General features: G+C 51.6%; 1 long non-coding RNA gene across 3 annotated transcripts; it reads right to left on the bottom strand.

Moving 5' to 3' along the window:
• Positions 1 to 2,693: 2,693 nt before the first annotated feature.
• LOC134524335 (uncharacterized) lies at positions 2,694 to 20,320 on the bottom strand. Of its 3 annotated transcripts, none has more exons than XR_010073557.1 (3): positions 12,077 to 20,320; positions 9,235 to 11,405; positions 2,694 to 4,930 (listed from the first exon to the last, which is right to left on the bottom strand). It is a non-coding gene; the product is annotated as an uncharacterized LOC134524335 (long non-coding RNA). The 3 variants fall into 3 exon arrangements; XR_010073559.1 differs by lacking the exon at positions 2,694 to 4,930 and having other exon boundaries at positions 7,669 to 11,405; positions 12,077 to 18,560; positions 19,079 to 20,320; XR_010073558.1 differs by lacking the exon at positions 2,694 to 4,930 and having other exon boundaries at positions 7,669 to 11,405; positions 12,077 to 20,039; positions 20,165 to 20,320.
• Positions 20,321 to 20,560: the final 240 nt, after the last annotated feature.

Below are 20,560 nucleotides of genomic sequence, written 5' to 3'. Positions count from 1 at the left end.
TTTCCTGAAGCTGGCAGGGCTGCTGCCGAGATATTTTTCAAGCATTTACCAGGCAAGGTTTGACAAAGGGCAGACTGATCCAGTGTGAATGCAGTGGATCAGGGCAGCTATTTATACTACTCCTGCAGGGATGCTGGGTCAACCATTTCCCACGAGCTCTTAATTCCTTTGTTCGTTTTCTCCTATTCATAAGAACCTCTCCAGAAACTTTCTTAGGCGGTGTGTTGAGGCTTCCCCCTCTGCTTGCACTATTCTCATTCCTGGCTTGGGGGACCTTTTGATTCACCGAGGCCCTATTTCTTAAGTAATCTCTCGAGGAAAATCATCAGTACTGGTGAGAAACACCTAAAACCTATTCAGGATTAGACAAACATGTATAAGCTTTTGATCTTGTAGCGGAAGGGGAGCTGGTGCCCAAAGCCTCACCATCCGCCAAGTACTGATGGACTGTCCCTGTGGCTAGAACTGAGTGTGTGAGAGGGAAATCTTTAAAGAATTTTCTAGAACCTGTTTCTCACCTGACGATTGTGATTATTTGTCACGTCAGGGAACTGGAGCCTTTACTCGGATTGGAGGGCTTTGACGTACGGGGAACTCCGGAGCTGATGCTGTTCTTGTCCCTCTTCTCAAGGCATGAGGTCTGGCCTGCCTTCTTGATGGTAATCTGGGGAACTAAGTTCTTGTGCCTGGTGTACCTGTAGCCTGTTAGGCCCTTTTACCTCACCGGGCTTTTGCTCTAGATTAGCAGATGAAGGAAACCTATTTTCCCTTGTCCCAGGAAGAAAACTCAGTGCTGAGTCCCTAAAAGGATGCAGACTTTAGACTGTTCAGTGTATCCTTATGGAGGTCTGTATCCATTCCTCGAACTGCTGAGCGCAGAAATATTGATTTTAATTTTTAAATTATTAGTTAATTTTATTTTTTCGCATGGCCAGTGAATTGTAGAGAGGTTTGTGTGCCGTGTCCTGCTGTTAATACTCCTCTTGAGAGTTGCAGAGGAGGGGGGAAAAGAAGGCTGAATTGTCTCTACCCTTAGCCAAGCAACCAGACGTGCATCTGCGCAAGTGTGTGCTGGCAATACTAATCAAAGCGCTGCTGGCAGGGCGCTGCCCAGCAAACTCTCTGTTTGATGGTAGCGGCTCATTATTTTGCTGATCACCGTGCATTTTTCTAAAGACCACTCACCCCTTCTTAATCTGAATCTGACTCTGGCAACCAGACTACAGGGGTTGCGATTTCCCGTGCCGCAGTCCCAGAGCGAGTACAATGCTTTCTGCTGTTGCCAATGAAAACCAAGCAGCTGAGAATGTGGCTGGAAGTGGGGAGAGCATACACGGGTAAACAAGCAAAGACATGGACTTATACCTGACCTACAGAGCGTTTCTTTAAATCTCCCCAATTATGGGGGATTATAACAAAAACAGCTGTAAAAAACCAAAGCTAAGTCTAGGAGTAACCGCACAGTGTAATTTTCTCATACCTCCATTGGATAAAATCTGTGGAAACCAACGTATCTACATGAACTGTCCCTGGTTGATCCTGTAAATGGGGGTAGAAGGCTGGAAGAGGATAGTCACCAAGTGGATCAGTTTCAGCGCTATGACTGGGACATATGCGAACTCTCTCTTGCAACATGTCCTGGACATGCTTCTTGGCCTTGACTCCAGGTAGAAACGCTCCAATGGGCTTGTGACAGGCGGGAGCTAAGCTCCTGAGTGAAAGTTCCTAAGGGTCAGCGTCTTGCCTACTGTTTAGAAAGGTTTTCCTTTCCTTGAAACATCCAAAACTCATGATAAGTCTCCTAACTCTAAAAAAACAATATAGAGAGTAGTTGGACCTGGGAGCAGCCGTGATGGAGGTGGACGTGCCTGATGAGGTGCTGGGGACATCTCCCGCAGACCACAGCACGGTGTGGAGGTGCCTGAGGGGGCCTGAAGGAAAAGGTGACTGCAGCGACCCAGCCCCCTTCAACAGACTGCGGCGCAGACGGAGCCTCGCCAAAGGAAAGCAAACGATTTCCCCGGGGCCGGAGGCTGCGTCTGGCTGCTCCCATGGGGGAGCTCGGCTGCGGGGCGCCACGGTGGCATCACGGCAGAGGTCGGGGGCTCTTTTGGGGCAGGGTGCTTTGAGGACATCCTGCTGCTTTCACTGGGGCAAGAGACTCCCGGAGGTGTATTGCAGAGAGGGCTAGAAACTACTCTACCCTGCTGCCGACAGTCATCACGTACCCGTGCGAGACAGTAACTGCCCGGCAGCAGGAGCATCTCTTCAGTCTCGGTTACCATTTCAAAGCAACGTGCCAGGCTTGTTCCACTACCTGGATGTTAAGCAGCTGACTCAAAATGGAGGAGGAAATTTCATCTGTGTCTTGCACGTCCTTATCTTTCCCGATCTGACTGCCTTTGTGCCTCCCCAACTTTCTGTGGAGATAAATCAAGAGCCAAGGATCTACTCACGCAGCACAGGCACAAGAGACTCGAGGAGGAGGTTCTCTTCATGGAGCCTCCCCAGGCCGGGGCCTGGCATGCTCTTACCTGCCAGAATAAGCACGTTTAGTTACCCGCATTAATATTCAGGCCATGAATTCATCAGCGTTTGTATTTATTCACTTATATAAACGGAACAGGCTTTCCAGAGCGCGGCTCCTGGCAGCGCGTTCCCTCAAGGCCCTTCCTGAGACAAACATTTGCCATTTTGCATACATGCATTTCAATTAATCACAATGGCCTGATTGATTAAATGAAATAAGATGATTAATTAAGTGACAGTTGGAGAAATCAGCTGGGGTCGGAGTCAACACATGGGAAAGACAAGCGGTTCACTTGCGGTTCGATTTTCACCTCAGATCAATGGTTCTCTGCCACGTCTTAGAGATGGGGATTTTGAGGGCTTTATGGGAACGGTGCATTGATAAAACATCCCCTTCCTTCCCTAGACTCACCCAACCAGGGTGGCATGTACGTTTCCACAAGTTGGTTTGACCTGTTGACTGGCTTAGAGTCTTCTCTCCAGCTCCCTCTGTTGCTCTGGGATAATAAACTCTTTTGTGGTTCCAGCTCCAGTGTGGAGATACCTCTTCGGTGGACGGAAAACAAACAAACACCTCAGCAGAGAAGGGCACAAGCCCATTCACCACAATCTACCTTTCCAGTCTTAAGAGGGCTGACTGATCGTTATCTGGATAATTTTGGAGAAGTAATCAGTAGGAAGTCTGTTACTGATAAGCTTTGCTTATTTATTACCGAAGTGACAGGGGTTTCCAGGGGAAGGGGTCTCATTCTGACACCTTCTACAGGAGAGACGGATAACTGAGGGCCAAAAAGGTGCCACAACAGGAGCGCTGAAATCACGACAGCTCCGGGAACCGTCACTTCTGGCAAAGTCTGGAGAATCATCTTCTGCAGCAAAGCAAGGCACCATCCCCCCTGCTCTTGTGGGTGGCAGCTGGGTCCCTATCTCTGAAATTGCTTTTCCACAAGTGCGAGCGCTGGCTGCAGGGATAAAGGCAGTGAAAACCGCCCCAGCACTCAAAGAGCCCATGAAAGAGGGCACAGCTGGAGCACTGTGTCCAGTTCTGAGCTCCCCGGTTCCAGAAGGACGGGGAACCGCTGGAGAGGGGACAGCAAAGGGCCACCGAGATGCTGAGGGGACTGGAACACCTCTCTGATGGAGAAAGGCTGAGGGATTTGGGTCTCTTCAGCCTGGAAAAAAGGCGACCGAGGGGGGATCTTATCAATGCTGATAAATACTTCAAGGGGGGTGTCAGGAGGATGGGGCCAGGCTCTTCTCAGTGGTGCCCGGGGACAGGACAAGGGGTAACGGGCACAAACTTGCCCCTGGGAAGTTCCATCTCAACAGGAGGAGGAACTTCTTTGCTGTGAGGGTGGCAGAGCCCTGGCACAGGCTGCCCAGAGAGGTGGGGGAGTCTCCGTCTCTGGAGACATTCCGACCCCGCCTGGCCGCGTTCCTGTGCCACCTGCTCTGGGTGACCCTGCTCTGGCCGGGGGTTGGAGGGGGTGATCTCCAGAGGGCCCTTCCCACCCCGGCCAGGCTGGGATTCTGTGAAATGAATTGTGAGAGTGGGAACCTCAGCAATGCCCATCTTTGCTGGCAGAGCTTTCGTACCCCTAGAATGGAATAGAAACGTTGTCTTTCTGATAGAGTATTAGGCATTTTTAATGTAAATAGCAAATTACTGCTGGCTAATTAGGGACCTTAGCCCCAGAATTAAGTCCTAGGGTAGGCCGGGTGGAAAGGTAAAAGCCCGGCTTGAGAAGCTGCATAATGAGCAGACATTAACCATCAGGCACAAACCTAGGAGAAGCAGAGGGCAGCGCGAGAGTGTTTGATAATCTCACAGATAAATATATGGGTAGACACATTAATATGTAGGTAAACAGTACTCTGTTCGGTATACTCAGTAATTATCTCAGGGATCACCGAATCCTCTTTGATTTAGCTCACTTCCATGCTACTGTATGAAAGCAATCACGGCATTATTCCTGATTGTCGGATCCAATACCGCATCTCTTGGTTTAATGAATTGCAGGCAAGTCGTTGAGATTTCGCGCTGGGAGCAGACGTGCAGGAGTGTCTACGCAGCGGGGAAACATCCGCGCTGCTGGTGAGCACGGCGGGTACAAGGAAAGGCCCTGGTCCCACCTGTTCCCTGGGATTTCGAAGAGGCGGCTCTGCGCGGAGCGGAGACACGCCTGGCACGGCCGAGCGTACCGGCTGCACCCAGGTGGGTCGTACGAGCTGTGAGTAAAATGAGATTAGTCTTGCGAAGAACACGATTCCCTGGGACGCCGCTCAGGTTGTTATACCGCTCTTCCTGGGCGCTTTCCAAAGGTCTCAGGCAAGTTCCTGAAATTTTATCTCATGCTGAAACCGGCTTTATCCCTGCGGGGGTGGGGGGAGGACTTTTCAACTGTGTGGGAAAAAAAAAAAAAATAGAATTAGTTTTGTTTCTAATTCTTATGCTAATTCCTCTTTTCACCCTGCACACGTCCTTAGGTGCATCCATTCCCACCTGTATTTCCTGACCTTTAGGGTGGTTTGTAAGGATAAATTCATGGGTTTGCAACGGCCAGCAGCAGGGGCCACTGACCCCTGGGAATAAATGCAGCGATTTGGATACATTGAGGAGGAATCTGCCTGTTTATCAGCAGAAAGTGCTAGGTGTTCTCCAGTCGGTGGGACGTCTGCAGCCCTCCGCTCTCTCCTTGTTCCAGCAGCTCCTCCCTCAGATGCTCCGGTGCTATTCCTTATGCCACCCGTGCAGTTAATGCCGACTAGCGATGCAGAGGCACACATACCGGCTTAATGACGTCAGCTATGTTCATTAATCGCCACCCAACTGGCTGATTACAAAAACCTAGGAGTTTAATTTCCTTAAAGCCCACTTGGCAACCTCAGGAACCGAAGAAGGTTCCTCATGCAGACATTTAATAAGTGAAATGACTTCTGACACCAATTACACAGTATCTCATGCTTATATTCCTTCTTCAGACAAAGACCAAGGTCAAATCTGTAATTAAAGCTTATCAGGGAGCCCATATGAGTGGGCTGCAGCACGAGGCCTGACTTCAGTTATGTTTTCTTGCATTTTGACCAAGGCACGCTATCAATGCTTATTATACTCGGAAACCGCTAAAAAGGCTGTTCTGTTGTGAACTAAAGAGATAAAGCAAACAACTCACGGGCAAATACTTCTGAGTCCTCGGTCTGTGACCGTTGCTGTTTGACCACTGCGTACGCTTTGCTGTGTTAATCAACAACAGTAATTATTGACCCCTGAAGCGCTAAGGTGTTTTCAGCAGCGCGCCTGGCCATGCGGAGAGGGCGCTTTGCGCTCCGCGGATCCGCTTGCCCTGGCTCTGCGTTACCCCATCCTCTCGCTGCCGCAGGGAGGGTCTCCGCGCCGCTGTCTCCAAATGCAGTTACCTGCCCTCAATCCACGAGCACTAAGGCGTGCGGCACACCTCTGCGGCAGCGGCAGACGAGCTGTATTCAAACACGGGCCGAATTACAGTTGTATTACAGCTCTCCTGTGGAATCACAAAGGCTCGGATGGGCTACAGATGTGGTTTTACGGCAGAGCAGCGTAAGCAGGAATTAGCATACGTAAGAATGAAGTCTTCAGGTTTTCCATTTCTCGCTCCTGTGATCTCCTCGTTCAACAGAAACGGCGGCAGCTAATACCTGAATGCGTTAACCTGAGGCCAAGGGCAGGAGTTTACAAGGATTTCAAATCCAAATATCTGGAGGAAATGACGTAGTAAGTTTTTTTTTTTTCCCTGACCCTTTGGGCTCTCGAAAGAGGATTTAGTAGGATGAGAAAAATATGCTTCAGCACAGAGCATTACACGGGTGGTTCTCCCTGAGATTAATTTTGCTGAAGTGTCATTACAAAATTGTGTCATGAGGATTTTCTTCAGAGGTTCAAAGTAGTTTTTAGGTGCATATTGCTCAAATTATTAAACACTGTGATTTTAGTGCCGAGTGACACTAGGCATGACACAACGCTTTTTTTTTTTTTTTTTTTTTTTCCCCCTCATTCCCAAGGGAAAACAAAATAAAATCAGAACTCAGGGCAGGTATTCTGAGGTTTGCTTAGAATTTCTGGCACGTTTGACAAATTTCTCTTCATGAGAACATTTCGTTGTTCTGGGAAAAATTTTTAATCTGTTAATTTCTGGCCTTTCTGGGACACGATAGCATTCCAGTAACCCAAATCAAAGCTGAAGCAGCAGAGGTCAGGTTTGCGAGGTCACATTGTTAAGAAGTCTGGCACGGGCTTGTCTCTGAGAAGGCTGAAACTCTGGCGTCTGGTAATGGATTTGGGGGCTGCTGGAAAGTCTTTTCATGGCTAATAACTCATAGCAGCGCCTGCGGTGAGAGACGGACGAGGAGCGTTTGGTTTCCCAAGGCTCGGTGCTGACACCCAACTGTTGCATTCTGGCATTAGACCCTTTCCCAGGTAGCAAAAGGGCTGTGCCCACCTCTGTACCCACCTACGCTGTCCTGCTCCCGCTGAAATTGCCGCCAGGAATTTCACTGCTCCTGAGCTTTCAATACCAGAGCTGCACTGAGTTTATAGGATCATATGGCATCCTGGGATGCATCAAGAAGAGTGTGGCCAAGTAGGTCGAGGGAGGTCATCCTCCCCCTCTACTCTGCCCTGGGGAGGCCACATCTGGAGCGCTGGGTCCAGTGCTGGGCTCCCTGGTTCAAGAAGGACGGGGAACCGCTGGAGAGGGGACAGCAAAGGGCCACCGAGATGCTGAGGGGACTGGAACACCTCTCTGATGGAGAAAGGCTGAGGGATTTGGGTCTCTTCAGGCTGGAAAAAAGGCAGCTGAGGGGGGATCTTATCAACGCTGATAAATACTGAAAGGGGGGGTGTCAGGAGGATGGGGCCAGGCTCTTCTCAGTGGTGCCCGGGGACTGGACAAGGCGTAACGGGCACAAACTTGCCCCTGGGAAGTTCCATCTCAACAGGAGGAGGAACTTCTTTGCTGTGAGGGTGGCAGAGCCCTGGCACAGGCTGCCCAGAGAGGTGGGGGAGTCTCCGTCTCTGGAGACATTCCAACCCCGCCTGGCCGCGTTCCTGTGCCACCTGCTCTGGGTGACCCTGCTCTGGCCGGGGGTTGGAGGGGGTGATCTCCAGAGGGCCCTTCAGCCCAATGCGTTCCGTGATTCTATAGAATCACAGAATGGGTTGGGTTGGAAGGGACCTCTAAAGGCCACCTAGTCCAACCCCCTGCAGTGAGCAGGGACATCTGTAACTGGATCAGGTCGCTCAGAGCCTCATCCAGCCTGGCCTTGAATGTCTCCAGGGATGGGGCCTCCACCCCCTCTCTGGGCAACCTGGGCCAGTGTCTCACCACCCTCAGTGGAAAGAACTTCTTCCTCATGGCTCATCTAAACCTGCCCTGCTCTAGTTTAAACCATTGCCCCTCGTCCTATCGCTACGTGCCCTTGCAAACAGTCCCTAGGAAATTGTGGGAAGGGGCAGGAACAGGCTCCTTGGGATGCTCAGTGCAGGCTGTGTCACGGTGGGGCTGTCAGGGGACTCCTTCCTGCTACTGTTTTAAAGAAGATGCTGAACTCAGTGAGCATGAATTAGCTATTTGTTAAAGAATAAACAATCTATGGACTGAGAAGATGTAGGCTTAAATTTAGCAGAGCCCATGCCTTGCCATCCGACGCTGTCTCTGCATTCCTGTGCCGTGGTGAGTGAGTTGAGCGAGGAGACAGCCCTTCAGCGATGCTCTGTGTCACACATGGCTCGAGAAAACAATTCCCATGGCTTTGCTTCCCCTTCCCTTCCTCATCACAGGCTGACTGACACTAATGGACAATATTCATCGATCCACATGGGATGTTATCGATGGTCCGCTGGCTGGGGAGGTGTTCCACGCACCCTCTCTCCACGGGTATCTAGCTTGTTGAATAATTTGCCCAGAGCGCGTTGAGAAATGCCAGTGAAATAAAAACCGGGAGACTGACAGGGAGGAGATGTCACACGTTGGCAGTTTCCCACCTGCTGGGTGCAAAGGTTTGCATGGGTGCCACTCCGTGGAACGTGACAGGTCTGTTTGGAGAGGGAGGGAAACCCTGCGAGAGAGGCTGTGGTGATTTGTGCACCGCGGGTACGCGTCATTAATGTGTTGCTTGGATCCGATCCAAAAAGTCTGGACAAAAGCAAAAAGTCTTTCTAGCTCGTGAACGACATTTCGTTCTTGCCTGTAAATATGGGACAACGGAGAAGTATATCCTTGGAGGGCAAAGAGAAAGGCTTGGGAGTTGTTTGGTGCCCCGACTGCTTGGATTAAGCCAGAAGAAGGTCGGGAGCTCAGGCTGAGTTAAATCTCGCCCGTGTTCCCGCGGGGAGCTGCTCTGCCCCGAGAGCGGGGGCGTCTTCGCCGCTGCCCTCTTCGGCTGGGACAGAGTTAATCCTCCCGAGCAGCTGGGAGGGGGCACAGCCGGGAGAGCTGACCCAGCTGCACAAAGTGGGTCCTGCACCATGTGGCGTCAGCTCGGTACATAACCGGGCAGTCTGGGGGGGAAATCACTGCTCGGAACGGGCTGGGCATCGGCTTCTGGGCGGTGAGCAATTCCGCCGTGTATCGCTGGCTTTGTATATTCTTTTAGCAGTATTATTGTTATTATTTTTCTCTTCCTTTGCTGTTCTATTAAACTGTTTTACTCCCAACCCAGGAGCTTTACCTCTTTCTTCCCATTCTCCTCCACATCCCACCGCGTGGTGCTCAGTTGCCGGCAGGAGGTAAACCACGACATCTGCCCAGTTTGGCGACCTGGGGCGTGCTTGGCTCCTGTCTCCTTGGGGTCTCTTCTGCGGGGGGCTCTGGGGTTCCTCTTGTGCTTGTGATCCGGGCTGGGAGCACTTTCAAGTTTGCCTCCATCAGTGAGTCAAAACACAGATTGATCATCTTGGAAAAGAGTCTTGTTAAATGTGTTTTAAGGCAAATATTTACTAAACAGAAGAGATCATGCAAAGTCGCCTCAAAATACGATTACTTTTTTTCCAATAGATATTAAATAAACATTGCTAGGAGCCATCCAATCTAAGAGCTAATGGAAACCCCCCGGTGTTATTTGCTTGGTTCAGTTCCAAAGGCAGCTTACGAAAAGGTACATACATTTTCCCATATATGTATCATATCTAACTTTTTCTTTTTTCCTTTTTGAAATACAACAGATTGCATGTTCTTGTGCTAATTTCTGGTGCAGGCACAGCACTAAATAATCAGATTGACGCTCAGTTGGAGTGCTTCCAAAGACTACAAGCACGAGTATCCGATTTCTTCATAAAGCTCTTATGACAACAAACGCATAAAGGGGGTAAAAAAAAAACCTGAAAGAATAAATAAAAAATAATAGCTGCAATTGCAAACCCTGATTATTTTTTTTGTCCGCCGTTAATGTTTGCATTTGCGATTCATCTAGTGTGTCTTAAAATGTAAGGGAAAAAAGGAGATATACAGGTTTTGAAGTCAGACAATGTGGGCACGGGAGAAGTTGGCTCCTAAAGGAGCAGACGCGCTAACAGGGGAACGGATTGTCAGGGGTTATTTTCTCCTGTTACTTGTAGAAATATTATATAGAAACAAAGATTGTTGGTAATTATCTGTTTCTCGCTGGTGAGCCCAGGGGCAGCTGAGCACGAAGCATCTCTGTTCTGTGCTGGATGGTTTGTTTTGCTGTCTCTGCGTTGATTCTTTCAAACGCTTACGGGAATTCACCGTTTCCAGTCTGGTTACCCTTTGGAAAAGCGCTGGATGTCTGTCTGTTGAACAGCACTGTGGTGTCAACTCGTACACACCGAGATAAGGCCCCATCCGAGGGAAAACGGGATCATTCGGTGAGCAAAGGGCAGAGCTGAAACGCGACGTTTCCTGACCCAACTCCTTGCAACGTGGCAAAGCGGAGCCCAATTCTGAACCAAACTGTTCCTTTGCAAAGCAGGAGCCCGGCGGCCGCTGAAAACGCGATGGTTTTTCAGATGTCTTAGCTTAAGGGAACCTGGAGACTTTGCATATTTAAAAATCGATAATGTTTAATTCAAAAGTGCGGTAGTGCTCAAAAAAAAAAAAAAAAAAAAAAGGCAGAATGGCTCATAGAGGTAGAACAGCCGTGAGAAGTGTTAAACACACCGAAGGGGAAAGGTCAACGCACACGACTGCGCTCGGGAGACCACACGGTTCCAAAGAAATAACAATAATGTGCTTTTACGAAATATACACACTTTGCCCTGCAAAAATTGAAAAACCGGCGCTCCGCTTAACAAAACTGATTTGTCCAGGTATTGTAATAATTGGACTAATAAAACCAAACTTCCAGCAATGCCTGTATCCAGAAGTGTGTGGGCATCTGCTCATACTGCCGCTGCTGAAAAACACGTTATTAAATAACAGAGTTCGGAGATTGCAAGGTCGAATCAGAGCAAAAGATGGGAGGCTGACGGTTTTGGAGCAAATGATCTCATTTCATTCCTGGAAGGGTGGAGGTCTAAACAGTCTGGAAGTGGATATAAACATTACAAAATATACCGAAGGCAAACGCCTTCTTGTACGGAAAGAACGGCACGCCTGAAACAAAGCCTGTGAGAAAGAGCTGCGCGTGCGGTGTCGGAGGGACGATTCCCTTTGGCTGCGTGTGAGCTGTGACAGGTTTCCGTTCGAAGAGGCTTTGATGTGAGTTGCGCTTCGCTGTCAGAAAGCACAAAGATGTTTCACGTTCAAAGAGGCGTTCGGCGCGCTGCGTCTCGGCCATCCCACCGTAGCCTCTCCTTCCAATGCGACGGGAGCCTAACGCAGTGGTCAAGTCTGGAAAGACTTCTTTATACCCCTTCATAAAGGGGCGTAAAGTTCATGAGCCTGAAAGTAAATTGAAGCAGAAGACGTGAACTCTTCAAATGCTTTTGATTTCTTTCTATTTGGTCATCCATTCTTCCTTTTCCCTTGGCTCCTCTGATCGTTAATCTTACAGGTCATGGAACTCCATTAAAAAAATATACCAGGAAGACGCTATTAATGAGTAATAAAGGCTTTATATGTTTCTTTTCAATAATTTAAGTTCGTTATGGTCAATACTATTATACTAAATACCAGATTAATTAGTAAAGATGGGATTGCTGACAGGAAATTTTCACTGTAACGTTACCCTGCCCTGGAAGGTGCCCATTAATTACCACTTCAAACTCAACTTGGAATCAGACCGGAGTTTTATTATGGTTCTTGCCATTCTCGCTTATACCGATTAATTATCTCTCATCAACAACGTGACTGGAAGGACCGTTGCAGAGCAGGTGACCCAGCGCTGCCAGCATGGACGTTTCACCAGCCCTTGCCGAGGGGTGGGAAGCTCCTCTGACCCCGTCCTGTCCCCCGTCCCGTCCATGGCGCCTGCTCCAGCAGCGCCCGCGTGCCCCAGCTGCCTCTGGCAGGGCTGGTGGCCGCATCCGGGGCAGCCCAGCCCAAGGAGGACCTCGGTGTCCCCGGCGGCGAGAGCACCAAGGCAGGGTTTAGACAGCTCGAGGAACCCTTACCTCATGCTCTTTTCTTTGACTTGTCATTTTCTTTCTTCTTTCTTTTCAGAAGTAAAGATCACCTGAGCTCATTACAGAGACCGTAAACTTGTCCTTGAGGAACACTTGGAGTCCTGATGAAGCTCAGGACAGGTTCGCTCTGAGTCTCTTGGTGACGGACTTCACAGGTAGACGAGGTCTCAGCGGGCTTCCAGACAGAGTAACGTGGAATTATCAAAGCAAACCTTAACGTCACGTTCGCTCCCCTCCAGGCTAACCACGGAGAATTGATTTATTTTTTTTCCTCCGCTTTTCCCGGTGCAGAAATCACTTGCAGGGCTTTTGTGGCCAAACTGAAATCCTGTACAATTAATTGCACGGGATAAGTTGCGCTGGGTGCACAGACAGGGAATGAATCCGAGCGCGTGTGGCAGCTCAAGGGCTGCTCTGGCATTTAAATTCGCATTCTAGATGCGAGCCAGAAAAATGTTGCCATACAAGAAATTATCAAGTAACTGGGGCCCTGCAGATAAAACCTATTACTACCACGGAACGCAATTATTCATTAACTGCACTTAACCTCGACGTCAAAGAACCTGGTCTATTTATAATCTCTTTCAGCAAGTGTCCAGAACTCTTAAAAACAAAGTAACCCGTTGAAAATGGGAGAGACATCTTTTAACGAGCCCCGATTGTTGAATCAGTGTCTTTACAATATCACCTTTTCCCAAGACTGTGGAAATAGTGAAATCTCACATGAGAAAAATATTTCCAGTACGTTACAGTCCTAAATGATTTTTGGAGCTGTATTTTGCGTATTCGTGTCAGATAATCGCAGATACCGACCTATTAACCCCATGATATTTGGCATTTAAAGCAGAGTTGCAGTTGAACAGTGGCAGTTCAACTCCAGGCAAACCCCTGCCGTTTCCTTGCCGCGGAGTCGGCTGCAGTGGGAGACATCGCACCCTGGGCACGTGGGATCGTTCTTAGGCCTGACTGAAATTAATGGTAAAATTCAGGTTGGTTTCCGAAAGCGAATATACCGGTTTTGGCCTGTTCATCAGCCACGTGGGGCCTGGAACTGTCCTGCGTTGTACCAAGAAACAGCGCGGCGTTTTGAGCCTCAGAAATACGTTACACAATCAGAGGGTTTTTTTAGTGTTTTCCTTCAAAACGCTTCAGTAATTCACCAAAGGAATAATGTCCCTACCATTTATTAGCATTTTCTGGTAGTATCGTTCTTGGTGACTCGCGCACGGTGTCTTTATAATCCAATAATGGTTTTCAATTTCCACATTGTGTCAGATCAAGTTTCTTAGTAGTTTGTGGAGGTTTAGGAGCGTCTCTTTTTGGAAGAAAAAAACCCCGTTTTCTTCCTACATTCCCTGTTTTCAGTCTTTCTAGGAAGTAGAAATCCCATGGAAACACGCAGGTGTGCTTTTCTTGTGACTTTGCCAGCTTCTGAATCCAATGGGAAGCCTCTATAGGTGCTGGGAGGCGTTATCAACCCTTTGGGGATCTCAGCATCCCCAGCAGAGGCTAAATAAGCAGAATCCAGTTAGGATAAAAGAGAGACATATTTGGGCAGGCTATAGCAGCCCTTCTGCTGCCCGATAAGAGCTGGGGTGTCAAGAGTAGTGGACTGACGACGGGAAAACAAGGGCTGGAGGTTCCCGTTTGTAATCCACGGTCTGGGTCAAGTGTCTGGGGAGCAGCTCTGTGGTCCCCTGTCGCGGATGCACCAGCAGCTTGTCCTCATCAACCTGCTCCCAGTGCCGCCTAAGGAGCTCCTGTGTTGCATGCGGGGTAAAAATCCAAGAAACCCCGCACAAACGTGGCGAGAAAAGGCCTGGTTCCCTCCTGGGGGCAGGCGCAGCATTGGGAAGCTGCTTTTGCAGTGTGTCCCTCTTCCCTGGGTGAGGCGAGGGGTAGAGCAAGAATGCTGATTTCTACATGCTAATTAGCTACGGCAGCCTGGGCTTGGGGGCTGCAAACAATGGTGCTGTTGTGAAGGAGTCCAGCAGCCACAAACGCGCTTTTCTCAGCGTGCGGCATCACTCGGCATCACTCGGCAGCCTTCGCCCAGCCGCGGCCCGACGCCTGGTATCCGGAGGGGGTGCGCTGGGCTCTGCACAGGAGGGACCCAGGCAGCTCTCCGCTCCCGGCTTTCTCACGTCGGGCTTCCCGTTACTTTCAAGAATTAACAACTTATACACCTGCCAATCTTATAGTGTGAGACGAGAGAAGCGACACGTTCTGTGCCTGGTAAAAGTGCTTCGGTGATGAAACCCCGTGAACCTGCGTTGGGTCTGTCCCTGGGGCGAGCCGCGGGCTTCCAGCCCTGCAGAAGTCCTGCAGGAGGAGCGGTGCCACCCCAGCGCCCGGTCTGCGCTCCAAAGAACGTCTACGGCCAGCTGGGTAGAGCTCAGGGCTCCCCGACAAGCACCGCCACCACCAGCCTAAAATCCACCCGTCTCAGGCTGGGTTGCCCGGCTGGGAACTGGTACCTGCTGGGGTCTGGGCACACGGTCCGGGCTCAGCCGGAGGCAGGAGTGAGAAACCCCGGGGAGTTTCTGTGCTAGACTGGGGAGGGCTGGCTCTGGGGACAGAGTTTCTTTCCCTGGCTCTGCCATACACACGGTCATGACCTGAAATCAGATTTCTCTCTGCGTCTACTTCTTCATCCCTCGGTACGTGCCAAAACGCCCCTCCTTTGCTTGGCGGCGTTAAGCACCTTTGACTTGCCTGTGTTCCAACAGCTCCAAGAGCAAATTAAAGGATCCATCTCTGTGCTGACACAGAAAACACCAGAGGAGAACATTCACCCAGGTCCATCGAGAAAGACCAGACGCTCAGGGTTCTGTTAACACAGTCCAAAATTCCTCCAAGTCTCTACACATTTATACAAGAGGATTGCCTTTGGGGAAAGGACCCGTTCCCATGTATACAGATGCACACACCCATTCATTTACAGGCTCGGGACTGTGAAAATCCCAGAGATCAATATTGATGCTCAGTCACATAAGGTAGTGATACATAATGAGGAGCAAGGAATCCATTTGCTTCTCAGGTGGTCTTAATAATGGAATGTTAATGGTTAGGGGGTATTTGTTGGTATAGATGTCCTCTCCTTTCCTATAGGCAGGGGCTTCCCTTTTCTTTAGCAGACCTAATTGGCCTTAGTTTCTGAGATGCGACTATTCCCTGTAGTAAGATCCTAATGACGAGAGTAATGAGAGAGTTACGTACATAGGGTATAAACATATATTGTGAGGAAGTTAATTTACTCCTAGATATCCAGAAATCACCCCAACAGGAAAACAGACCTCCTGCGGAGACAGGCAGGCAGCCGAGGACACAGGTTACTAACGCAGGCTGGCAAGAGGCACCCGCTCCTCCGTGGCCCTGCAATTATCGCAGTCAGTCACGGACGTGCGGGATCCAGCAGCAGCTGCTCTGCCGGTTCTTGCTTGAGTCACCCCTCCGTGCCCCCAGCCCGCGGATCCGTGCAGCCCTGGCGTCAGACCTCGTCTTTCCCAGAACACGTCCTCCCCCAGCGGGGCATTGCCTACGGGTGCGCCGGCACCTGCGTCCCTCCCCAGAAGCTGCAGCTCCCATGGCGGGGCACCGGCCTTGCGGCCGCAGCTGGTGCAGAGCTCTCCTGGGAGAGGTCTGGGCTTTACGAGAATTAGCAAGTTACTGCTCTCGGGAGCAGAGCGTTTTTCTGTCGTGACCCAGACTGACAGGGCTGTCTGTCCCAGTCAGCTATCTGCTCATCATACCTCATGGGGATGGAACGCTTTTTTAGGCGAGACACCTGCACTGGCAGAGTTGCTCATTAATTTTTCTGCAGGCACTAATTAGAGGCCTCAAGTCCTCCTCGCTTGCGATGTCTTTCATGTGTCAGTTCCGCTCCTTCCATCTGCTTGGGTTTGTTTCTCTCTTTTCTGAGCTGGCTCATCTGCCGAAGCAGCCTGCCCATGTCGGGAGCCCCCCAGGTGGCCGGTGGCCATGTCCTGCAGCCAGCACCGGGGGCAGCTGCTCCTCTTCTGTGCCGAGAGTCACAGGTTTGCACCGTGGAGCGGGCAAGGTGTGAAGCTGGGCTGCATCAAAAGGACTGTGGCTGGCAGATCGAGAGAGATGATTCTGCCCCTCTGCTCCGCTCTGGGGAGACCCCAACTGGGGTACTGTGTCCAGCTCCGGAGCCCTCAGCACAGGAAGGACACGGAGCTGTTGGAGCGGGGCCAGAGGAGGCCCCGGAGATGATCCGAGGGCTGGAGCCCCTCTGCTGTGGGGACAGGCTGAGAGAGCTGGGGGGGTTCAGCCTGGGGAAGAGAAGGCTCCGGGGAGACCTTGGAGCCCCTTCCAGTCCCTAAAGGGGCTCCAGGAGAGATGGGAAGCGGCTGTTTGCAAGGGCATGTAGCGATAGGACGAGGGGCAACGGTTTAAACTAGAGCAGGGCGGGTTTAGATGAGCCATTAGGAAGAAGTTCTTTCCACTGAGGGTGGTGAGACACTGGCCCAGGTTGCCCAGAGAGGGGGTGGAGGCCCCATCCCTGGAGACATCCAAGGCCAGGCTGGATGAGGCTCTGAGCGACCTGATCCAGTTACAGATGTCCCTCCTCACTGCAGGGGGTTGGACTAGATGGCCTTTAGAGGCCCCTTCCCACCCAACCCATTCTGTGACTCTATCAGCTGGCATTCGTAGAGGCAGCGGAGTGTTCACCCCAGGTAAGTACAGCCAGCTCTCACAGGGTCCAACGCTCCCAGTTGACCAAGAGCTCTCTGGGCTGGGATTTGACCAGAAGGTAGTTTTGGTGATTTGAGTCACTCTTTCGGGGACCTTGATTCCCTGCGTTGGCGATGCAGGAGTCTGGCGTATCCCATCTCCTAAGCTGACCCCCCTCCCCACCTGAGCACAGGGCCGTCCAGCTCGCGGTCGGTACCGTTCCTGCCCTCCTTGTGTGCTGGAGCCACCTACTCCCTCACAGATACGAAAAAGAAACCTCTCCAAGTGCTCCCAGGCAGGCTGCTGGCTCGGTTTGGAGAAGTAGGGACCCAACAATGGTTTTATTTGCTCTGTTCTGTGGCTGTGGCTCTCCTTTCCTCCTTCGATTTTTTTTTTTTTTATTTTTTGCCTTTTCTCTACTTCTTTTGATTTTGCTTCCTGTTTTATCTTGTTTATTCCTCTGCAGAGAAGGAGAGGGAGGGAGAGGGACTCCTTTGAAAAGTCTGGTTAAATGAACGACTGTGGGAGTCCAAATACTCTTTATAGTCAAGCAAGCTGGTGGAGCAGCGAGTGCCAGCGTATTAAGCTGCGTGCTGAATGGTGACTGCAAAGCGCAGCCCTCGCAGGAGGGGGAGAGAAGGGGACGGGGACACTCGTTTGCCCAGAATTCGATCCCACTCCGAAGGCACAAGCCCAAGCCTTCAAAGAAGGCTTCCAACAGTCGATGTCTGGGTTGTATGGGAGTGCGGCAGATGCATGTTTTGGGTTCGGTTCAGCCATGGCAGCAGCTACGTTTCAGTTTTCATTTGCTTCTAGCAGAAATGCACATTTCTGTGTCTAGCTCCGCTCCGGCAAGGTCTGCATCGGAGCTCTGCTCCTGCTCACTCCGGCACAATACGTGTTTTTTGGCTGCTACATGTTTGGTTTGGTTTTTTTTTTCATTTTATTCTTTTTTGGCTGTTGTGGAAGCAGCTGGGCACAAATTACTTTCATTCCAACACCGTTATTTTCGTACCGCAGGCTCCCAGCTATAGCCAGAGCTATACTGAGGAGAGCAGGGGGGGTGGGGGGGGGGGGTTGGCAATGACATTTCCCTTCAGCGCAGAAAATAAACAAGCTCATAAAACCAGAACCAGAAGCTTTCAAGAAAGATCCCGTCGCTTTTGTGTAACCCCAAACACCAGCTGCTTTTCTGGCGCTGCAGCTTCAACCTGGTGTCACCTGGCTGTGGCTTGTGGAAAGCAGAGGGAAGCCCATGTATGATACAGCTGCCTCTTCGCAGGGGCAATTTTGAGTTTCGCGGCCTCCTTCCCTTACCTGGGGGGGTCTTGTGGGAGCGGGCACTGTAGATTCCCCCGACTGTAACCAACCTTGTTCTTACAGCCCGCTACGCCCGAGCTGCAAATCTGGATCAGCACATTTGTTCTGTTTTCCCTAGTCTCGGCAGCGCTGTAAGCAGCGCGCCCACGCCAGCACGGCATCCCACACGGTCGAAAGAGCTCCGTCAATCCAAACAGGCGATGCTGAGGCCCCCGCGTTTCCACAAGGTGCGCTTTGGGAGGTTTATTTCGGGAGGTTTAGTCTGTCTTGCCGCGCAAACGCCGCGGCGATGCATGCGGTTGAAGGCTTGGTGGAGGGGAGGCTGCCTGCGCAGCCCCGCTCGCTCAGCTGCGGCCCCTCCGGACGGATCCCGGGCAGCGTCACGCCGTCCCTTTGTCTGTCTGACAGCTCCCGGGGGATGGCGTCCCTGCCACAGCCCCACCATCGCTTCCAACTGCGGGAATAAACCCCAGTTTGCTCCTGCTGGGGCTGTTTCGGAGCAGCGCGGTGGTGGATGCTGCTCCCGCCTCCCGCTCGGAGACGAGGCAAAGCACGGGGGCAAGAGCTGGTGGACACCCAGTGCCATTTATCCCTTCTGTCCTGCGTAACACATTCCGGCACTCGCCCATACGGCCTTTGCAGTGCCCTAACCACACGGTGCCTGCAGACAACAGCAGCACGGGGGGGAGTCAAGGGGCTCAGGCTGCCAGACGGACGCCCTGTAAATACTCTCTTGCCCCTCTGCTACAGCTCTCCTCCCTGTTCCCTCCCACTCCAAGGGCAAACAGGCACTAGATAACGCTGCAGAGGCAGCAGCAGAGTATTGACTGCCTGCCAGGGGGTGGGAAGGACCACCAGCATCCTTCCTCCTCTGCATTCCTGCGGCTGCGAGAAGCCAGGCTGCTGTGTGAAGGCGGGGATTACGGCCGGCTCCCACCGCCCTCTGCCCTCCCAGCCCCAGCCCCGACTCACGGAGGTCAGGCTCTTTCCTGCCTTGGGCTTTTGATCTGTAAAGCTTTGCCTGTCAGCGGTGACCCAGCCACGTCTCTGCGCATTTCCAGGACGCTGCAGGAACCCTTCGTGAACGTCAGTTTGCATTTAGTCCTGGGCCCGTTAACCTTGACCCCCGGCCCAGCGTGGGCTGTGGCCATTTAAGCTGGCTGTCCGGGCTCTCGTCACCATGTGGATCGTCTCTGCAGCTCTCCGGTGCTGGTGGCCTTCTGCTGGTGGGGATGGCCGGGGACATGCGGGTCCGTACAGCGGCCGTGCTGTGCTGGACAAGCCCCTGGCACCACAAACCTACCCGAGCGCCTGTTCCCGGGCACCCTCACCTTGGGGTGTACGGCCCGCGCCGCAGCCAGCCTTCTCCAGAGGGAAGAGCTGAGCCCAGGGCTTTCGTAGTGCCTTCTGCAGAGAAGAGAAGAGAAGGTTGAGGGGGGACCTGATTAATGTTTACAAGTACCTAAAGGGTGGGTTTAAGGAGGACGGAGCCAGGCTCTTTTCAATGGTTCCCAGCGACAGGACAAGGGGCAATGGGCACAAGCTGGAACATAGGAAGTTCCGTTCAAATACACGGAAAAACTTCTTTACAGTGAGGGTGACAGAGCACTGGAACAGGCTGCCCAGGGAGGTTGTGGAGTCCCCTTCTCTGGAGATTTTCAAGACCCGCCTGGATGCAGCCCTGAGGGATGTGGTTTAGGCAATCCTGCTCTAGCAGGGGAGTTGGACTAGATGATCTCTAGAGGTCCCTTCCAACTCTGAAGATTCCGTGATTCCGTGATTCTGCCAGCTGCCCCTGGTGCACCTCGCTCTTCTCTCGTGGTCTCCAGGGCACGTATCGCTGGGAAGCCTTGGGCTGTAGTAGCCTTCTCTGAGTTTGCCAGTCGCAGCCTCCTGCCCCTCCGCGTCTCTCAGCTGGGACTGTGTCAGGTCCCTAAGGCAGGCATGAGGAGAGTCCTGCTCCCACGGGAGCTCCCCCACGGGAGCATCTCCCACAGGAAGGAGATGCTCCCGCAGCACATGGCGAGAGCCCCAAGTGTTTAGGGAGGTCCTGGGTACCGTGCAGAGGCAGGGGCAGGTAGTAAATGCGCTGACACAGCAGGACTGCAACGCTCCATCCTCCTGAAACCACGTCCTTAGAGGTCAGCACCCTGAAATACCTTCAGCTGTCCCGGGTTCTGTACCTGGGCCACGAGCAGCAGCAGAAATGCTCACTTGCCTGCAAGAAAAGAGCCTGCTGATGGAAACTGAGGGTATAAGGGCTTGCCCCCATGGGCTTTAACATCTCTGCTTCACCCTGCTCACGGATCCAGCTCGGATACTTCATGATAAATGGGCTTGGAGGCTGTTTCACTTGCCTTAGTCTCTTGAGAGGTTTTGGTTGCCATTAACTCTGACTCGTTCTTCCAGAGCTGCTGCTGGGATGTGTGTCTTTACACTGCCACAATCCGTCCC

Source organism: Chroicocephalus ridibundus, chromosome 17 (genome assembly GCF_963924245.1).
Source record: "Chroicocephalus ridibundus chromosome 17, bChrRid1.1, whole genome shotgun sequence".
Taxonomy (NCBI): Eukaryota; Metazoa; Chordata; class Aves; order Charadriiformes; family Laridae; genus Chroicocephalus; species Chroicocephalus ridibundus.
The sequence above is the reverse complement of the archived record's forward strand: the minus strand, read 5'-3'. Positions and strand labels throughout refer to the sequence as shown.